We start from the raw sequence: 19,894 nt of genomic DNA on the forward strand, positions 1-19,894 counted from the left end.
CTCTAAGGCACTGCACATTGGTCTCAGGAGCCTATTTATAGTGCTTTGTCCAGTGCAGCTCTCATTTTGCCAAGGGGCTGTATGGGATCTGGAGGGAAATGTCTCTGAAAGAGAGCTATAACTATCCACAGTCAGTTAGGACTCAGCAGCTAACAAAAGGAAGGAAAACTGCCTGGTTTGTTGTGCTACCGCAGCACCTAAAACAAGGCAACGCCCCTGCCACCGACATAAGTAGGCATTACTTTATACTGCTAGGAAAGCTAGAAAAGCTACTTAGAAAAGTGTGTGCTGGAACAAGAGCCGGGGTAAAGTGAAAATAAAATATGTGCTGGAAAAATTGGAGCAAAGTAATAGAATGGGGCTTTGACATGATTAAAAATAAACTCTGCTCGACAACAAAGGATGTAACAAGTGAGGAAATTAACTCCAGGACACTAAACCACAGCTGCAGCCTGCATATGATAGGAGCAACAGGTCAGTATGTGACAGCTTTTGCTGTTGGAGTAAATATGTTAAATATTGTTTTGTGGAACATGGCACTTTCCCCAGAGGTACATCAGTGTTTCCAGATACTCATTTCACAGGAGGTTTTATAGGTTGGCACATTCTGAACCTTAAAGTTACACACTGAAAAAATATGGCAGCAAAGAAAGCACCTTTTTTTTTTCTTTTTACTATTCCCATTTAAAAACGCTCTTCCATAAATGCGTCAAATTATGTTTGTGTTTTAAAAATCTCGTATCAACAAGAGACAGTCTTCTTTCTTGTCAGCCTAATGTCTCCTCATTTTAGCTTTTAGAAGGACTAAATAACAACACATCAAGACATCAATTCCACACAAAAACTGATGCTGAGTTTTGAGGCATATGTTCCAAATTTGACTTTTAAAAATGTGACTTTTCGGAATATTTGCATCACACCACTTATCTTTTTGTCACAAATTAATGGCTAACAATATATTTCACAGAAACAGGGTCTAGGAATTTCCATTGTACCATTGTTTACAATTGCTTTGCTTCTGGTGACTAGTGAAAGCCCTACTAATTAATTGCATGTTATCTTCATGCTAATACCTTATCTGAACTATTCCAAGGATTAGAAGTGTTTGCATTTAAAAAGATGGGGATAAAATCTAGTGATAGAGTGAACCAGCACAAACACCATATGCAGGGAGTAAATAATATCTCTCAAAAGACCCCAGTCTTATTAAAAAGATCTTTCCAATGGTGGTTCCTTCAGCTTTCTGTCCCCATAAGGTACTCCTGCATTTAACCATCCCTATTACACAAGATACAGGAATGGATTATTGGAAGGTCAATTTTCTTTACCTTTTGTTCACAGCCTGTGATTCCTATTAAGCGATTGTCCATAAATTTGGAAACCTCACTTCTGCCACACATCTCTACATATAAATAGCTGCACATAGGGATTAACTCATCTCTTTTTTCTTTTTTTTTTTTTTTTTTTAATGAAGTGAATTAGATAAGCTCCCTGGAGCTTACATTGTAAGCACTTGAATCCTCACCTGAATTCTCTCTATTTTCACATCTTAATATGGATATCCCACAACAAGAAATGGCTTAGACCAATCTTATCATGGCCTTATTTATGGGAAGGATCACTTTTTAATGCATGAAATGTAGCTTTTTGCAGGTTGGAGTCTACAGACCCCAGAATCTTCGTCAAGTCCTCAGCAAGTCTCCACATGCCGTGACAAAGCCTGTTCTCCTTTTTCCCTGTGTATTACTTTTGTTTATCTGCACTGAAAGGTTAAATGTCTAAATTTCTACTATAGGAAATTAAGATCTAGTCAATGTAGTCAATCAGGTCCAGAAATTCAGTTGATCTAATACAGATTTACTGTGGGAAAAGCTTTATTCTCCAGGCTTGAAACCAAGCTATTCCAACCATTCTAATAAATTATAAATTGCCCCCATATTTGCTGCTATGTCAGTCTTCACGTCATCAGTCAGTCCTGACATAAAGTATTGATAAAAATATTAAATGCAGTTGAAAAATTATCTAGGGACCAATACAGGTAATAGCTAATGAATAAGAGATTTGAGATCTCTTGAGAGATCTAGCACTGAGACAGTTTTTAACTCATTTAATATCTGACTAGTTAATGAAAGAATTTTCCATCAAAATAATACTAAATCTAGTGATTTCCGAGTCAAAGGAAATTTAATTTACATCCTGTTTATTTAACCAGTCATAAATACACTCCCAGACAGTGGGGAATTAGCAAGAGGCTGTGTGGGGTTCAGTTGCTGACGGGAGTTAAACCACAACGCTGCCTGACAAATCTGGTCCTTGACCCTTCTTTGAACTCTTTGATCTAGGTGTTTTTAATAAAGAAATGCACTAGTTTTACAGCTGCTATCATAATTTCAAAGATATGTGCATATATTAAAATTATTATGGCTAGTGTAAATTTACTATAGTAACATAAATCCATTACTCTGTTAATTATTCCAGGCATATTGTGTGCACAGAATAATATTCTGTACAACAGCTAATATTCATTTGGCCTTTTGGGTCATTCAGCATATAAACTCTTCATGCTTAAAGATTGCGCTCCCTTATGCCGTGGTATTCATGCAATAACTCACAGGTCTAACCTTCAATTTCAAGGCATGCTTGCAAGCTTTTTAGTTTTCCATTGATCCTCCAAGCTCTGCCTATCCTGCTAAGTAAAGCTATCAAGGACATTTCTCTGAGGCCAGATGACATGGTTTTACGGGTGGTCATATATCAAAACTCTCCTTACCCTGAAACAAAGTGTCTAGATTCAAATTACCAGTGGGAATAGTTTGTGAGAAATGCGATCCCAGCCGGTGCCAGAGCCCTGTCTGGGGCTGTGCTAATTAGCACACACCAAAAGCGTGCCAGGAGCTGTGATGGCCATTAAACTGTACAGGCTTTTGGAGGTCGTGCCTGAGCCTGAATCCTGACACCAGTTTGTTTCTGGCTGATCTCAGCTGCAGTTTATACACCACTGAGGCTCTAATATGGCTGGTATCAAAGCCAGGTAACCGAAAAAACTACTTGTGGGCAAAGAACAGTGTCTCAAGAATCAGGAAATTCCTTATCCCTACAGCTGTCTCGTGGAAATCAATACCACTGTCAAGATGTTCCATGCTTTGGACAAGTAAGGTGACCATCCTGAGGGATCCCAGGGTGCATGTTTTCCTCTCCAGGACTTTTAAAGGTAGGGAAGGATATGGAAATGTTAAAGATGTTTTTCCTGATGTTTTCCTCAACTCCTTAAACCTTAGAGGTTGCATTTTGCAGATCTAGCATAGAAGAAGATTGCATCCTCCTCTGTTACTGCCCTTACTGTGCTTGCTGTGTCACCAGACTGATGTTCACTGTTTCTCACTATTTGATCAGAACAACCTGGTCTTTGCTCTCTCCCAGACTGTTGACTCCCTCTTTAGTTACTTCGTGGAATTTGCTGTGACACAAAACCATGTAGAGATGGCAAACAGCACCAAATTATTACCCTGGATGGCTTTGTGGATCAATGGGATTTTTGCCTGCTCATTTTGGACATCCAACTTTAAACCCCCAAGGAGTGGCAGACACACCAGGGAATGCCAGAAGTTCACAAATGAAGAGCTGTATCTGAAAAGTCTTGGAATGGTTAACAGCAAGGGCATAGAAAGTCAGTTATATGATTGAAAGAGCCTGAGACATCTGAATGAGAAAAGTTAGAGTTTGACAAGATTCTTAATGTGCTCGAGGTTTTGATGGACTTGTACAACTTTCATTCTGTGGCAATTTATACAGGCACAGATTTGGAGAAGAGTTTTGCTGAGCTCTAGTTCCAGAGCAATTTATGCCGCTTTCTCTCTGGAAAAAGAGATAATAATGAAACGAATTTAGGGTTCTCTATTCAAAGGCCATTTAGTTCCTTGATTAGATTGTTTTGGTAATATAAATTGCCTGCTGCTGGAAAAAAAAATAACCTAAACTTTCAATCAACTTTACTATGAGAACCAAGCCTGAGAAAAAGTCATTTTAAAAAAATCTAGCAAAAGAAAAACAGAAAAAATTAATGTGCCTCCACAGCTCAGCCTGATAATAACCTCCTCTGTAAAATTACATGAACTCCTCCTCTGTAAAATTTCAGGAACCCTCTGTTCTGGAACAATAGTATAAATGAGTTAATTGTAGATCTAAAAATTGTTTGCCAGCTGCTGTCTGTTCTGTTACCAACACCTGTTTTGGCTCACGCCCTCATTAATTAAAATGTGATGAGCAAGCAGACAATTTCAAAACGTGCTGACAATGTCTGTACAGATGACAGGAAATCCATATCTGTAATCCTCATCCAAAACAAGGAAGTAATACGGCTGTAATGCAACAGGCAGGGGGTTCATGGTTTGGGGTTTTGGGGTTTTTTTCTTCCTTCCAAACTGCTACAATAATGAATCTGTTCATTAAGGCTACATTTGGTTGTGGTAAATTGAGGGAAGAAATCATGGGCTTTCTAGACCAGAAAAGCATCTTTTAAAAAATTATACCTATTAAATATTGCTAGTTAACCATTCCAAACATTATGCGGCCATTTAAAAATATTAAAGCTGTTGCCAGTTTTCATTGTTGTCTATTCCTTCACTTCAGAACTATCATAACTGGATAATAACCTCTTTTAAGAAATTGTACTTCTAAGTACTTTTCTGTGCTGCAGCAGAAGCTTCCAGACCCCCATGACATACAGTCCCATCTGTTTTTCAGAGTTGATTAAGCTGGTTGGAAGCATCTCAAAACTGTGAATGTCACCCAGCTCAGGTTGAAACTTCTTGGAGCATGTAGCACAGAGCCCTGCTCTGTTTACTTCATGATGGGCACCACTTCTTCCCTAGAGATGTACAACCAGCCAAGCCATACCTCCAGGTTTCAGGACTGCCCGGATGCCCTAAAAAAGCCCAAGGGGTTAAACATTGATAGAAATGTAAGTAATCTGGCCAAATGTGCCAGCATCCTGTATTATTCCACAGGATTGCCTTCTCATTTACTGCATTCCCGCACAGAGAGGAAGGCTTTGTAATCATGGAGATTTGTGTACAAAAAAACTGAAGAAGTCAGTTGTGTCATGATAAATATATTCTACAATGCAATTTGATGTTGAGACAGGACAACAAACATCTTGGGATCAGAAAATGACCAGGATGAAGGGAGTCTTGTCCTAGCTTGGGAGTTAAGGAACTCTTGGCTGCAGAGTCCCAGAAGTCCTACCTCTCTTGTACATTATATATTTAATATAGATATTCAAGAGATATTCAATAACCATCTGGACACAATCCTGTGCCATGTACTCTGGGATGACCCTGCTTGAGCAGGGAGGTTGGACCAGATGACCCAATGTGGCCCCTTCCAACCTGACCCATTCAGTGATTCTGTGATTAGAACATCACCGGAAAAACCTATTCCTGCAAACTGAGTCCCAAATCCCAGATGTGCCCACTCACCAGTCAGTGTCCTACCAGAGAATTAACACCTCCTTATTGCTGTTCTTCTGGCCTTAGTCCTTGCCACACAGAGATTTAACTTCAAGGGAAGAAGAAGAAAGAGGAAAGAAGGGGAGAAATATTGAGGCAGGATATCCTGAGATATTAGAGAATACATGTGACAACCACCTCAGCCCCCAACATTACCCTTCGTTGTCATGAAATGTATTGCAGAGCTAAAGAAGCACCTAGAAGATGCCAGCTGTGTTAATACCTAATTTCTCCTTCCTGTGATGTTACAAAAAAAAGTTTGGTAATAAGCAAATGAAATAATTGAAATTGTTGGATAAATCCCAACAGGGATATTTTCTCCAGAAGTGTTTCTCCTTGTCTTGTTCTTTTTTAATGTAAAGCTTTGGAATAATAATTTGACTATGCATCATGGCACAGAATTAAATAATTCTATACTATATATACTGTTTAAGATGTTTTGTTTGTGAAATTAAATTGATTTAGATATTTTACTTTGTTGGGTTTTTTTCCAGGTTACTGTTAGCGTTGTGTTGTTTGGGTTTTTTTCCAGACTGTTGGAAGGAAATAAACCATAACCATAAAAATGAGAGAAAGGGAAAGCGACAAAATGACCTTTTCTAGGATACAACCTAGACATTTTTAATGTTCTCTTTATTTTTTTTCTGTCCCACATTCTGGTCTCATCCAGCCCTAATGTACATTCCAAGTGGGAATGACTGTACAGGGTTTATCTCATCCGTATCCTGGGGTTCTTTATGACAAATAGTGCTGATGAAGAGGCACAGTCCTCACCTAAGACACAACTCATAATATTCAGAAATGTCCTGGAAAATGCATTTGAAGCTAATTTCCCCAGTGAATCTCCATGTTGACTGGCACCTAACTGTTCACCGCAGCAGGAGATATGCAAAGGAAAACAATTCCTGGCACGGATTCACTTACAAAGAGAGAGTTATTCCTTCATGTTCTTTAACAATGGCTTTACAGCGCATTCCTCCTTGAAATTTGCAGACTTCAGATACTTGCAGTTTTTACTCTGTTTCTCTGGTTTTACTTACATGGGTTGTACACAAATGAAAACAAGTGAAACTCCCATTTCCCAGTGGTCTGTAAGCCTTCTGATAGCAGTCAGTACCAAGAACATGTATTAATTTTCTTTATTCTTTGAATTTCTTACAATTTACCAATCTTTCTATCAGTGTCTTCAGAGTCATAGTAATTGTTCTGTATTTTCAGACTCCTCTCCAAAGAGGAGTCATGGAATTTCTTCAACAGCAGTATTATTAGTTTTCAAACATACTTCTAAAATTGTATTCTGGGCCCATAATGCAGAGGAAAAGTCTGTGACATCAAAGAGATGAATAAAAAAACATGAGGAAGATTGAAACTGCTATCTGCATATACTCAGTGTTAACAACATTGCCAGCCTTTGTTTAATAAATACAATTCTCATGTAAAATTAGACAAAAGAGACAATGAAATTAAGCATATGCCTAAAGTAGTTTGATTCTATTATTTTAAAATCCTATTAGGAAATAATTATATCGCTACGCTTACTGCAGTTGATATGTAATAATATTGGAACAGGTGATATTGGGACTGAAAAGTTTTTAGAAGGAGTTTTGATCCAGGAGCAGTTATGACACAGCCTTCCAATTAACTGCACATTTGGGGGGTGTTTAAGGGGAACAGACTTGAGCCTCAAAGAATCTCATGTTCCTTGTAGAAGACAAAAGGTAATCAGGTGAGGCCAGAGGTATCTGAGCTATTAAAGCATTATTTCATGTATTTAATTTGGAGTACTCCACCTAATTGAAATAGAAATTATGGTTCCCAAAGAGCCCTCACTGAGCTGTTATAGGAGAAGCAGAGCTGAGGCTGCCAGGCACAACGGATCCTACCCTTGCTAATCCAAAGGTGTAGCAATTCCACACTGACAAGCTCCCAGGTGAGAGAACCCAGAGCTTAATCTGAACATGGGAAGACATCCACATCCTGTAAGAGCCTGAAGACCCCAGTACTGCCTGGCCCAACACTATTTCATCCCATGGAAATTCAGTGGTTTCTGATCCATCCTCCAGTGCGCACCATGGACAGGCCTGACCTTCCCTGGCCAGAACAGTCCATGGGATGGCTGGGGGCAGCATTGCTGGGAGCCTGGTGTAGGTGACTGCCTGAAGTGGGTTCAACTGAAGCCCATCTACCTCAGTTTCCCACATACCAGGGCAACTGGGCTTGTACAGGAGTGCACACTATTGAGGAAAGGCCCCAAGGCTACGGCAAGGAACCAGTGCCATGGCATGTTCTATCCCCGGCTCCTCTGGTTGATTTTAGGGTGCCTCAAAGGAGAACACTACAACCAAACCTACCAACAGTGTTTTGGGGCAGAGAGGTAACAATTCAATGTTTTCTCATTTACTTCTCTACAAATTCAGGCTAACTTTACAGAAGCCATTTAGCATACATTAGCATAAAACAAGGCATGTGAGAGACAGGGAATGAGGCTCATTAACCTTATATCTACTTTTATGTGGAAGAATTGCAAGGGTTGTACTGGTTGGGATGGAGCTGACTTTCTCCATAACATTCAATTTTGGATCTGTGACTAAAGCAGTGCTGACAACACAGCCATGACTTCGCTGTGGCCAAACACACACTCCTGTTTCCTTCACTTTCAAACTGCCTTTTCCTCAACTCACAGGTTTTTTTCCTTTTGTTCTTCCGGCTCTTTCCCCTATCCTACTGGGAGGTGGAGTGAGTCAATGTGTGGCTGTGTGGGTGCATAGCTGCTGGCCAAGGTAAACCTGAGCTCAGTTCAGAGATGGTGATAATTGCTGCAGGCTCACCAGAAGAAAAAAGTGTTTCAAAGAGAGGTTTAAATTAGACAGCAGGAAGAAATTCTTCCCTGTGAGGGTGGTGAGGCCCTGGCACATGTTGCCCAGAGAACCTGTGAATGCCCCATCCCTGAAAGTGTTCAAGGCCAAATTAGATGGAGCTCTGAGCAACCTGGGATAACAGAAGATGTCCCTGCTCAGGGCAGGGGATAGAAACTGGATAATCTTTAAGTTCCCCTACAACACAGACCATTCTATAGTTCTGTGATAAGATCAAACTATGAAATACTCTACATTTTTAGAATTAGGCCACTGAAAAATTGAGATACGGATTTAGGACTGCTCCTGTGTTCATCACTTGTGACTCTAATGTTTCTAAACATGTTACTGATGGATCATTTTTAGCATTAACTTTTCCTTGAACCTAAGCTAAGTTAGCTTTCCCTATATAGCTTTGAATAAATGAATAAAAGAAAATGAAGATCAGAGGGTGGTGAGGAGGGGGTGTCTGTGATTCCAAAATAACACCATGTTTTATTTTGTGTTTTTCCCCTACTTGCAGCAGAAAACAGAATGAGCTGTGATATCACTGGGTATCTCCAGCTCTGTAGGACCATATTCTAGCCCCACGAGAGCCTGACTTTCAAAGGAGTGACCTAATGGCTGAGATGTACAACACATTTCGCTCTGCTGAATGATGCAGTTTTAGAAAAAGTGACCAAGGCAAAGCCAAGGCCAGGGGGAGAAATTTGTACTTGTTTATTGTGCTGAATATAAAAAACTAACCAGTGTGCCTAATCTAAGAGCTGGCCACCCATGCAGTCAGATGCTCCTCCAGGGGAAGGACAGGTAGATTTGGAAGGAGGAGGTGGTCACTATAGAGACAGGCCAGGGCACCTCATTTCCTAAATTAAGTCATCCCATTAAGTGCTTTAATCTAGGAGGATGTAGCTAAACTATTCTGTTCCTCTTTGAAGTGACAGAACTTTGCTCATGGGTGGATTTGAAACCTGTAGGTCACTTGAAAGAGAGGCCATGTAGTGCAACCCAAATACAGTTTGGATGAAGCCACCTTGTTCTGGAGACTGGACAAGCCAGATGTGCTTCTGGTTTATCTGACTAATATTGATGTAGCTAGACATGACAGGAGATGGGAGCTTTGTCAGCTCCCACATTTCTCCCAGACTTTACTGTTTCCATTTGAACAAGGATTTGGTACCTTTGTCTCAACATACATCAATTATACAAGCTTTATCTATTCTCAGTGTTTTACACACTTTTTCCTAGTTCATTTACAATAAAAGGTTGGAGTTTTGTACTGAAGTGAGTTTTCTATCTCCTCCTTTAAAAATATTTTTTCCTCTCATGATCCAGCAGCATTTTTCAGCTGGGGGAACATGCAGGAAGACCTTCAGCAGTGTCAGGTATTCAGCAGGATCTCAACAGGTTTAATTACTTGCTGACCTGCTCCCATTTTTTCTTCACTGCATCCATTTAAGCTGTTTAAAAGAGGTATGGCAAGATTGCATCTTCTGCTTCCTTCAAATTACTTGGAAAGTTCTATGCCTCACCAATACAGGCAATGTTGATTTTGGAACAACCTCTACAAATTGCCTTGCTGCAATTTTGTACGTGTGGGAGTATGTGAAGATTCCAAAGCTAAGTAATTAGATGAAATCCCTAAAACTCAACCATATAAATTATTAATATTAAGCTAGCAGAGATTTTTCCCAAGAAAATAATTCCAATTTTGCTGACTGGTGCTTTTACTGTGTTAAATCCCAGAAAAAGTTTGTGGGGTTTCGTTGTTGTTTTCAGAAAGGACAATTAAAAAGAGTGTATTGAAATTATGAGTAGAACTTAATCTGGAATATACCACTGGCTGTTTGAAACGCTAAACTTGTGCCTGACTCAGAGCAGCTCCTCTTTAAAATAGCTGTTAATACCATCCTGGGTGATCCCAGGGTGTTCCTTGCCATTCCACAGCTCCTGCTACTGCAGTTCCAGTGAGCTGTCATGTCCTGACAGTTGAAGCTGATCCCCCAAACAACCTGACATGGATTTTGTCAGTCACTAAACGTGAGGCTGGAAGGTTTTAAAAGATGGAGAGAAAGATGCAGGGGGAAGACAGGGAAGAGGTTGTGTAGGAGCTTCCATTTCAGTGACAAGCACTTTACTGACACTAAGTTATGCTTAGTGAAACATAAGCATAACTCTCATTTGAAAATGTGCATTTTTTGGTACATGAGATGGTTTTTCCCCATATTGTAACACTCTGGCTTGGCTGTCCAGTTCTAAGACAGTAAATGTGAAAGAGAATAGGAGAGAAGGGGTCAAAATACACATTTACTCCAGATATCTGTATGGATTTAGGAATTTAGGACCAGATGCCTCAGCCCCACTCTTCCTAATCCAAGACATCCATATCATATTAATGTAACAGGCAAATGTCTTCCTTAGAAGTCCATTATATCTGCTCCGACAGATCTTTGAAAGTCTCTTCCAGGGCCTTTCTTTTGATAGTTCATCCCCTTGCTGAATTCCAGCTTCAACTTCTTTATTATTTATGTCCCATTGTGTTCTTCTGGCACAACTATTCTTTTCCTTCAACACTTCTTATTCCTTTCAGTTGCTCATATGGTTGTTATTACACTTGACATTTTCTAGGGCCTGGGTCTCAAGTAAGCTCTTTTGCCTTATGAAGAGACCAAAAGTTAAGATTTCTTTCCATAAAAAAATGTTCTACCTTTTCCAATTTTTTCCCCACTTTTTTTTTCTGCGCTACATGTTTGGGCTGCCATCACTGTGGAGAAGGACATGCTCATACCCAAGTACATGCATGGGTTCTATTTAACAACCAGGGCCTCTGGGGAGTGAATTGGAAGTTAATAGAGATGACAAGGAGCAACAACAATGAGGAATAGCCATGCTACTTGCCTGTCACCCAAGAGGAAATGAGTTTGCATTTTTCAGAGTGCTGGCTATTGAATGGTAGTTTGTCTTGATTAATTTTTACGTCATGCTAGAGAGAAGCAGCGCAAGTCCCTTCATTACTGACCTGGCTGGTAACAGACACTGACAGGAGACAGAGATGGGATCAGTGTGACCCTGTGCTCACAGCTCACCCCCTGAAAATCCGCTAACTTTGCCAATCTTCTAGAATCATGAATCATTTTCCTAGACAACATTCTCCTGTGTTGAACAATTACATGAACAACTTCCAAGATTGTGGAAAAAAATTGACCCTGCTTCCTTGATGGGAAGGCTACAATAAACAAAGTATGTTTTAAAGACCTGAACTTGAACAAGAATGTAATAAAACAAAAAATGGGCTCAATGGAGATGTGAAAAGCACCTTTTGATGTGGTTGGTGCAGCGACAGAAAACAGAAGGATTGGCTGCCCTCCTGCCATCACTTTTAGAAATAACCCTGTGGTTTATGTTGTCACAGAATCCTGTAGAATTCGGTTCTAATAGTTCCTATCGAAACCCACACGGGCTCCTGTTTTTAAATCTCAAGCAATAAAAGAATAACAAGTAGGTCTATGGTATTTCAAGCACTCACCTTTTGACAGCTCTTCTACTACGTCTCTCTCTTTTGTAGCCTCCTCTAAAACTCTACATTTGGAAAGTAAATACAAATTCTCAACCAAACTTTGGTTTCCTCTGTGCCTTCTGGCAGCAGTGCAAGGATGGTTTCCAGTAATAATCATCCTCAGGTGGTCTTAGCCATAATACTGAGTTTTTGAGCTGTCTAAATGCACTACATGGATGTGCAGGTGGATGTAGATGTGGAGCACGTTCCAGCTGTGCTGCACTGGGCAGATGACCCCCAGAGCTGTAACGTCCAGGGCTCCTTGTATTATTTACAATGAAGATTATACTAGGCCCAAATTTAGGAGAATAAAATACCACATCTTAAGAACTAAGATATGCTCTATTTAGGACAGGAAGAAATTTATGTCTACACAGAGAACAATCTAATGAAGATGTGATGTGGCAGAAAAAAAAAAATTTCCAACTTAGTTAAGACTGTGAGGGAAAAAAAAGATTTCCAACTTAGTTAAGACTGTGAGGAAAAAGTAAGCAGAGTATTAGCAAGAGCTTTGTTCTCCATCACAGTGAATGAATTCTGAAATGAATTCTAAGGTCTCATTTCCTTCTGCAGGTCATAAATCTTTAAATCCAGGGACATCTTTTTTTTTTCTTCATATTACCATCCCAAACTCAAGTCACGAGAACTTTTCAGAGACTTAAAGTTCTGAAATTTTTAACTTCTGAAACCCATAAATTATAATGCAAATTTTATACCAAAACGAATGTATCATTTATCAGGTGTGTACAAGCTGTGGCAACACTTCCCATTTAAAAGAGATTAGTCCCTAACCAGATAGAAAACATAGTGATCTTCCAGGAGGATGGTTTGTCTGAATTTTGTCATATATTCATGATATTATGCAGTAGTTTTTCTCAAGTACCCATTAAGTATCTGACTTTTCTCAGATTATGATTAATCTATTGAATTCATACTTAAGTAAACTGAATTTGGACTTCCAAATGCAGAAAAACATCTGCAGTTTAGCTACCTGGGCATTGTGTTTGTTTTCTGGACAGATATCTGCACACTGAATTGCTGGGAACATGATAATAATGAGCAGCACTTTTGAAATCATCAGAGTAGTTTAAGCAAGAAGCCAGACCCTTTCAGGAGAGTGTGCATTGATTTGCTTTAGATCAGTTGGGGTAGTCACAGTAAGAAAGAGAAAATGATGAAAAAGCAAGACTGAAATAGAACAATTAACCTCTCTGCAGGAAAAAGGGCACAAAAACTACCTAGGCTGACTGCAGATAGCTGTAATTAAGGGATTGTAACTCTCTTTGAACTAGCTAATACCACAAAGACCAAGACTAATCCATTTAGTCTACCACCCCACCTCCCACTGGTCCAAGATAAAGGTTTATGGCCTGTGATATTCAGGAGATTAAGTTAAATGACCATAATGAACCCTCCTCATTTTCATCTCTGTGGAAAGACCCATTTTCTTCCCCACACTGAGGTGGTGGTCCAAAGTAGGGCTTGGGTCAGCCATTCAAACCTAGGCATCAGCTGTGATTTGAGGTCCCCCAACGGTTTCTGTGGCATTCACAGCAGATTGGGAAATGCAGGACCTCTGAGGAATGTCTGGTTTTCCTCAGTGGCAGCTGGAGGCTGGGCAAGGTTTCTCACTGCTGCTAGAAATCTCATTTGCTGCAAAGGCCATCATGTGAGGTAAAAAGCCCAAGTGGAATACAGTGATTGAGCCAAATCTCACACAAGGAACAGGAGGAAAAAATTATTTTTATGATCTCTACCTCCTGAATGAAGCCCTGAACTGGAATGTCACAGTATTGACCTAGTTGAAGGAGACAACAATTGTACTCATGTGATGATATAGATGGGTGGTGTTGGTCACAAGTCATGCTAAAACAAATGGCCTGTGAGCTTCAGCAGGTGCCAAAAGAGCAGAGTGAGTGGAACTTCCTCCTGCCTTGAGAATCACAGCTAGAGCCAGACCTCAGCCTCACCCAGCTTCATTTCCTCTCATTTACAGGCATTCAGATCCAGGGCTTTCTGTGTTCCTGTCTGCAAACTCTCCATCACAAGCACCATTATAAGTACAATTACTAATACCACTGAGGAACTGCATGACTTTAGCCATTCTAAGAAAAAAAATCTGAAAATACATAATTTTTGAAGCCACATAGATATTTTTCAGCAGAGTAATTTCTTCCTTCCAAATATAGTACCTCATCAGCAGCAAAAAATGAGACTTTTTTGTTGAAACAAAGTGAAGATATAATAATATGTTTCAAGAGTATCTGAACTCCATTTTCCAAATTACCTCTTTTTAACTTTTTGAGATGCCATATTCCATAACAAATAGTTGTTATATCCTAAAATCAGGAGGAACATTTCAGAGTTGTAGAGGCAACTGGGGAGGTTCAGTTGTTTTAGATTTTTTCCTCTCCCTTCAGAATAGACATCTTGCTTCCCAAATGACAAAATTTCATGGAAAGGAGATCATCCAATTCCCCCATGGCCTTACTGGTTTTATTAATCAGCCTTAAAAACAGATATATGAAAACATACACAGAGCTAAATGCAATATAAGGCAGCATGCTTGCAATTGCAGTGTGTGCCAAGGGATAAATCATTGCTTGACACCTCAGTGGAATGTTGGATTTCACTTCAGTGACTCAGTCCTGCTTTTTCCACACTCGTTATCCCAAAAGGAAACTGGAGCAGGGCCCTTCCATTCATCATCTTTTTTTTTATATATATCCCATTGTGAGCACTCCCAGAAGATCACAGACAGAAATGTTATATACCTGTGCAGAATCATAAGAAACATAAGAGGGTCACAGTTCTGCAGTTCAGCATATCCGGGGCAGTCATTTGCAGAAATGACTGTTAAGTGCTGTGTTTTCAATTTGTCTTGCTTTCTGCACAGACACCTGCACAACTGTAATGGACACCAAAAGTAAAGGACTATGGATAATCATATCCAGCTCAGACACCTCTAGTATGGTGGTACTGCATCATAAGACTAATGCACCACAGGTATTCTTTCCTTTGTTTTGACTCAAAATGTGCTAATGATATATCCAGAAAAACACAAAATGGGAGGGGATGGGAGGGGAGGGATTAAGACCATTGCAGGTACAGTTTCAAGAAAAATTTGCTGCCTGCAGCTGGTCACAGTCAGCTAAAGTGGGAATTTCCAGCCCTCCCAGGTGGGCTGTCTTTCAGAGCCATCTCTTTCTTCATGTACCTCATTCCTTCCAGCATAACAAGGCAGTACTCTTGGGAACGTCATCATCTGTGTTTTCAAGTGAGTAACTGCTCATAGTGCTCTCAGAAGCCACTGTAACTCTTTTTTAGTAATGCAGGATTCTTTTCTGCTAAATGGAAGCTGGTTGCACACACCCCATCTGGCTACCACCTCACCTTTGTCTACTCACCAGACCTGTACTATGCCCAATTCACAGTCCAAGACAAGGACTCTGTTTCTCATGAGTGTTTTCAAAGCTGTAGTTTTCCACTTTGCATGAGAAGTGTCTGCTCTGAAAGACAAGACACTTTTCTCAGATATGTCTTATCTTTTGCTTAAGGATACTGTGGTCTTCATCACATTTACAGCTGGGATAATAAGAAAACTTTAGAAACTTTCAACTAGCATCAACTAGTTATGTCTTTTTAAAATATTTCTGAATAGGCATATTTAATTGCTAAACAAAATCTGTATGGGTCAGATCTTATCACTAGAGTAGCTACTATAAATTAACAGTTCAGTCGATTCATGTTATCTGAGAATCAGCCCCTCATTCATGGGCTTTGCAGTTCCATGAAACACAAAAATATGAGGAGCAACACTTAGGCGAGGTTAACCTTGCAGTAATCTACCTTATAACCCTATCCCGTCCAATTCTTGATTTACTGGATGTCTGAGATTAAAGCAATGAGAGTTGAATAGGTTTCAGCACTTTACAGAAGCAACCCCAAATGCAGGGCTACCTCTGGTTCTCCCCATTTCGTCTGGATGAGAGAACTTTCCCTTTGCCTTTTAGTAATTCCTTCTGATACAGCTCCTTATTTTTATCCCTCTATTGCTACAAAGTCGTTTTCTGCAGTCTCCATTATTTAACTTTCATATATTTTATCCAGTACCAAAATTCCACTGCCCATAAAGATTTGCAATAACTCTCATCCCTAACTGATGGTGAGCTACATTCAGTCTTGCACAAGACCCCGTTTTCCAAAACACCATATAAACACATCATTAGAAACAGTCCCTTCATCAAGAAACGTTCTCATCTAAGCATCAAGAGGAAGGTGAAGGTGTCATCTCACTGACATGTTGGCATCCCATCCTCTGAACTCAAGTGCCTCCTGTATCACGGCGACTTTCCTCTTGCTTTCAGTGTTTGGAAGAGACCCCATGTGGCTGGGCTGCTGGAGGCCAAGTCAGGAATATTTTTCCTACTCAGGAACTGTAATAGTGTTTGGCTCTTCAGGGCTGTTTAGAGCAGCCAGGACAGCAGGTGTGTTTGGATGGTTCAGAACACCTTCTGCCACTTTCACAGGCTGTGCTCAACCATAACATCACCGAGCCTGCAAATGAACTGCTGTACTTGCCTTTTATACTACCTGTGCCAAGGAACATGAAGGGAAAAATTCAAGTATAAGAGAGAGAGAATAGAAATGGAGGGAACCCCTAGCCTCACTATATGTGGGGTTTTGTGTTTCAGAAGATTGCTGAAAATGATCAGCTATTTCAGCTCCCAACTTTTTGCAAAAACCCAGAACAATGCTTGCTGTTGAAAACCTTGCTGGGAGGAACAATTCCAGAGCTGCTGAGGAGGTTTCCTCAGCCATCCACAGCAGGAAGGATGTGACCAGGCCCCAGAAAGCTGTGTGATCACAGCTTACAAAGGCAAACATCAGTATTTACACAGCCTAATTAAAGACAGGTAATGGGATGGTCCTGGAACAGCTGCACATAAACAGCAAGGGCACCCAGCAAGCTCAGTCAGGAGATGTCAGATTTTCTGCTATCACAGAAGTACCTGAACTATTTAGTGTTAACTTGATTCTTGTATCTATTCTGTGAAGACAGAATATTTTCCTGATGCCAGGTTTAAAAGATTACATCTCATCTACTTTAATTACTAGACGTGCTGTGTCAGTCCAGTGAGAAGGACAGCCCCCTAAAAAAGGGGAGCTGTCCAAGAGAAGTGTGGGGTGCAGTAGGGTGCTCAATGTGTGAAGGAACCAGAGGTGAATCCTACCCCACAGCGACTGTATGGACGTATAAACACATCCATATGTCTGAGTCACACGTCTTGTCTTATTCCTACCGAGTTACTTGTACATTGTCTCATTAATTCACTACCCATCCTTCCCTCTGTGAGAAGACAGATTGTGGGGAGATAGATGTAAGGGTTGTTTTGCACATATTCATTAGTAACCCTGTGTATGTCTCTGTGGTGAGCATTCATTTACAGGATGAACATTGGGTTGCATTCAGGAAAAATACCCACGAATAACTTACATTGAGAATGATTTCCTTCATTCAGCTGAAATGCAAACCCTAATAAGAGTTTTCAATAAGAAGACTGAAAGTTTAATATTGCAGTATGTAAAAAGTTTCTTTCATCACTTTTAAATAGGTGCTGCTATTCAGTTCCAATTAATTCTGCATTTCATTTCCTATGAAGAAAAAAGTAAACCATTGCACTCATTTTATCTTTCTCTAAATACTATTTACTCAATTTGATTAATCTTTGTTATTCAACAGAGGTACCTTAAAGAAACTCAGATTAAACTCCATTATGCAAAGCATTGTATATTCATATAGCAAGAGACAATGCTTGCCTCAAAGAGGTTACAGAATAAATAGATACCAGGCTTGGTAAAGTTCTCATTTTATGGATGGAACTGATGCAGCAAAACCACACTGAATGCCCAAGGACAGAGAGGATTTCTATAGCAGAACTGACTTCAAACCCTAAGACTTTTAGGATGTATCTACTGGTTTTAAGGGATTGAGGACCAAAAACTCTCCCATATAAATGCCAAACACTGACACTGAAGATAGCACTAAGCAGCACTTGCAGAAATACCCTTCAAGCCATATACATCAATAGGATAGGACTCCCCTTTCTCATTGCACCTGTGCCTCATAAGATATCTATAAACTGCGCCACATGTACCTGCACTAACCAGATTTTTGGGATACAGTCCAAATAAGGCTGGATCTCTCATATCTGTAGATAAGTTTACGTTCCACAGAAATTAGTTGCCTGACTTTATCATATGTAACACTGTGCCATATGAAAGCTTGTCCTTTGGGCTTTTGACTAAATGTGTCAATAGAACACAAATATTTACATCATTTTTTTTCCCTGCTGGCAAAGAACATCAAAAAGAAAAACATCATATCATTTTTTCCCTTAGCAACTTTAGTCTATTCAGGCTTGTGAGTTGTAGGTCATTAGAGTACAGTATTTTTCCCCCAGGGCCTACAGCACAGGAAGAACTGTTTATTCCTTATTTTTCCCTGCTGCAAAGCATCCTATAAATTTAAACATAGTTACAAGAAAGTTTTTGATAACAATTGAGTCCTCCAAACTGCTAGGCTACATTCCTGCTCTTTATCATCCTTAAGATATTCTTTCCTGACACTGTGGGGAACTACCCAGTCTTAAGAAACCAGCACAGTAAAACTTTCTCCTAACTTCATAGAAATAACATACCATAAAAATCATTTCAGTAGTGCCAGAGATCAGCAAGTACCAAGAACTTCACAAAAAGTGTATTTAAGCACAGGCCAAATAATGAAATATTTTTAACTTCCATAAGTTGCTGTGAAATTGCTGGTTAAGGCACCTGCCAGTAGTGGAAGATGTTCCTTCTTCTCCAATATATTCAAGCTTTCCCCTTTTTGTAGAAAATACTACTTTATTTTTGACCAATAAACAAGAACTGTGGCATTTTCTGTTGTGTCTGCTACATGTTCATCACTGCTGGCATCATCACTGCCTCTGCCCCCCTCTAACACTCACACGAGGGTGAGCAGAAAGGAAAGTACAGTCACTGGTCTGGTGCTAAAAAACAGTACAGGACTTTGATTGGATAACTAGGGCCTTAATTTAATTAAATCTTTGGGTTGGAAAGGGCCTTTAAAGGTCACCTAATCTCTACATCAGGTTGCTCAAAGTCCCATGTAATGGGACTTTGAGTGTTTCCAGGGATGGGGCAGCTACAGCTTCGCTGGGCAACCTGTTTCAGTTGTCCCACCACCTTCATCATGAAACATTCTTCCTTATGTCCTGTCTAAACCTACCCTCTTTCAGTTTAAAACCATTGCCCCATGCCATGTCACCAAATAATTCATTTTCATGGCTGTGACTGTACAGGCCAGGGAAAGATTAAGTAAATGCTAATATTCAAAGGAAATGCTAAAATGACAAGATATGTAATACTGATACAAGGAAAAAATACGAAGCTGTGTCTCACACAAATCAGGAAGTCAGCTCAGAAGATTTTAATCAGTCTGTTCTATTTTGGCCAGCACTGTGGTGGGTGCATGTAAAACAGGGGAAATGCTCCTTCTTTTATTGCTAAGGAACAAGACAAGATGAGGGGAATGTGCAAAAGTTACAAGAGTAGTGAAGTTCTCTCTTGGTCAAATAATCCCTTCCTCATCAATGTAGTGCTCCTCACTTCCCACCGTGTTTTATTCAGTCCTCATCCACTGTGTTTGACAGAGCTTTTACTATTTCCCTTACACAGCTAATCTGCAGTCAAAACAACATTGAAGAGGGATGTAGAGTGCCCTTGGTTCCCACCTGACCTAGGAAGGCAGAAACTGTTATTTGGCATTGAGATAAGGCACATCTAATCCCAAAGCCATCCCTGACAAAGGCCATTGACAGGGGCTGAGAAGCTCTTGAGCGCCGAATGCTTCACTAGAGTGAAACGAGCTGCTTCTCCTCTGTTTATTATATATTACTAACTATTTATTACTA

Source organism: Corvus moneduloides, chromosome 3, assembly GCF_009650955.1.
Source record: "Corvus moneduloides isolate bCorMon1 chromosome 3, bCorMon1.pri, whole genome shotgun sequence".
NCBI classification, from domain to species: Eukaryota; Metazoa; Chordata; class Aves; order Passeriformes; family Corvidae; genus Corvus; species Corvus moneduloides.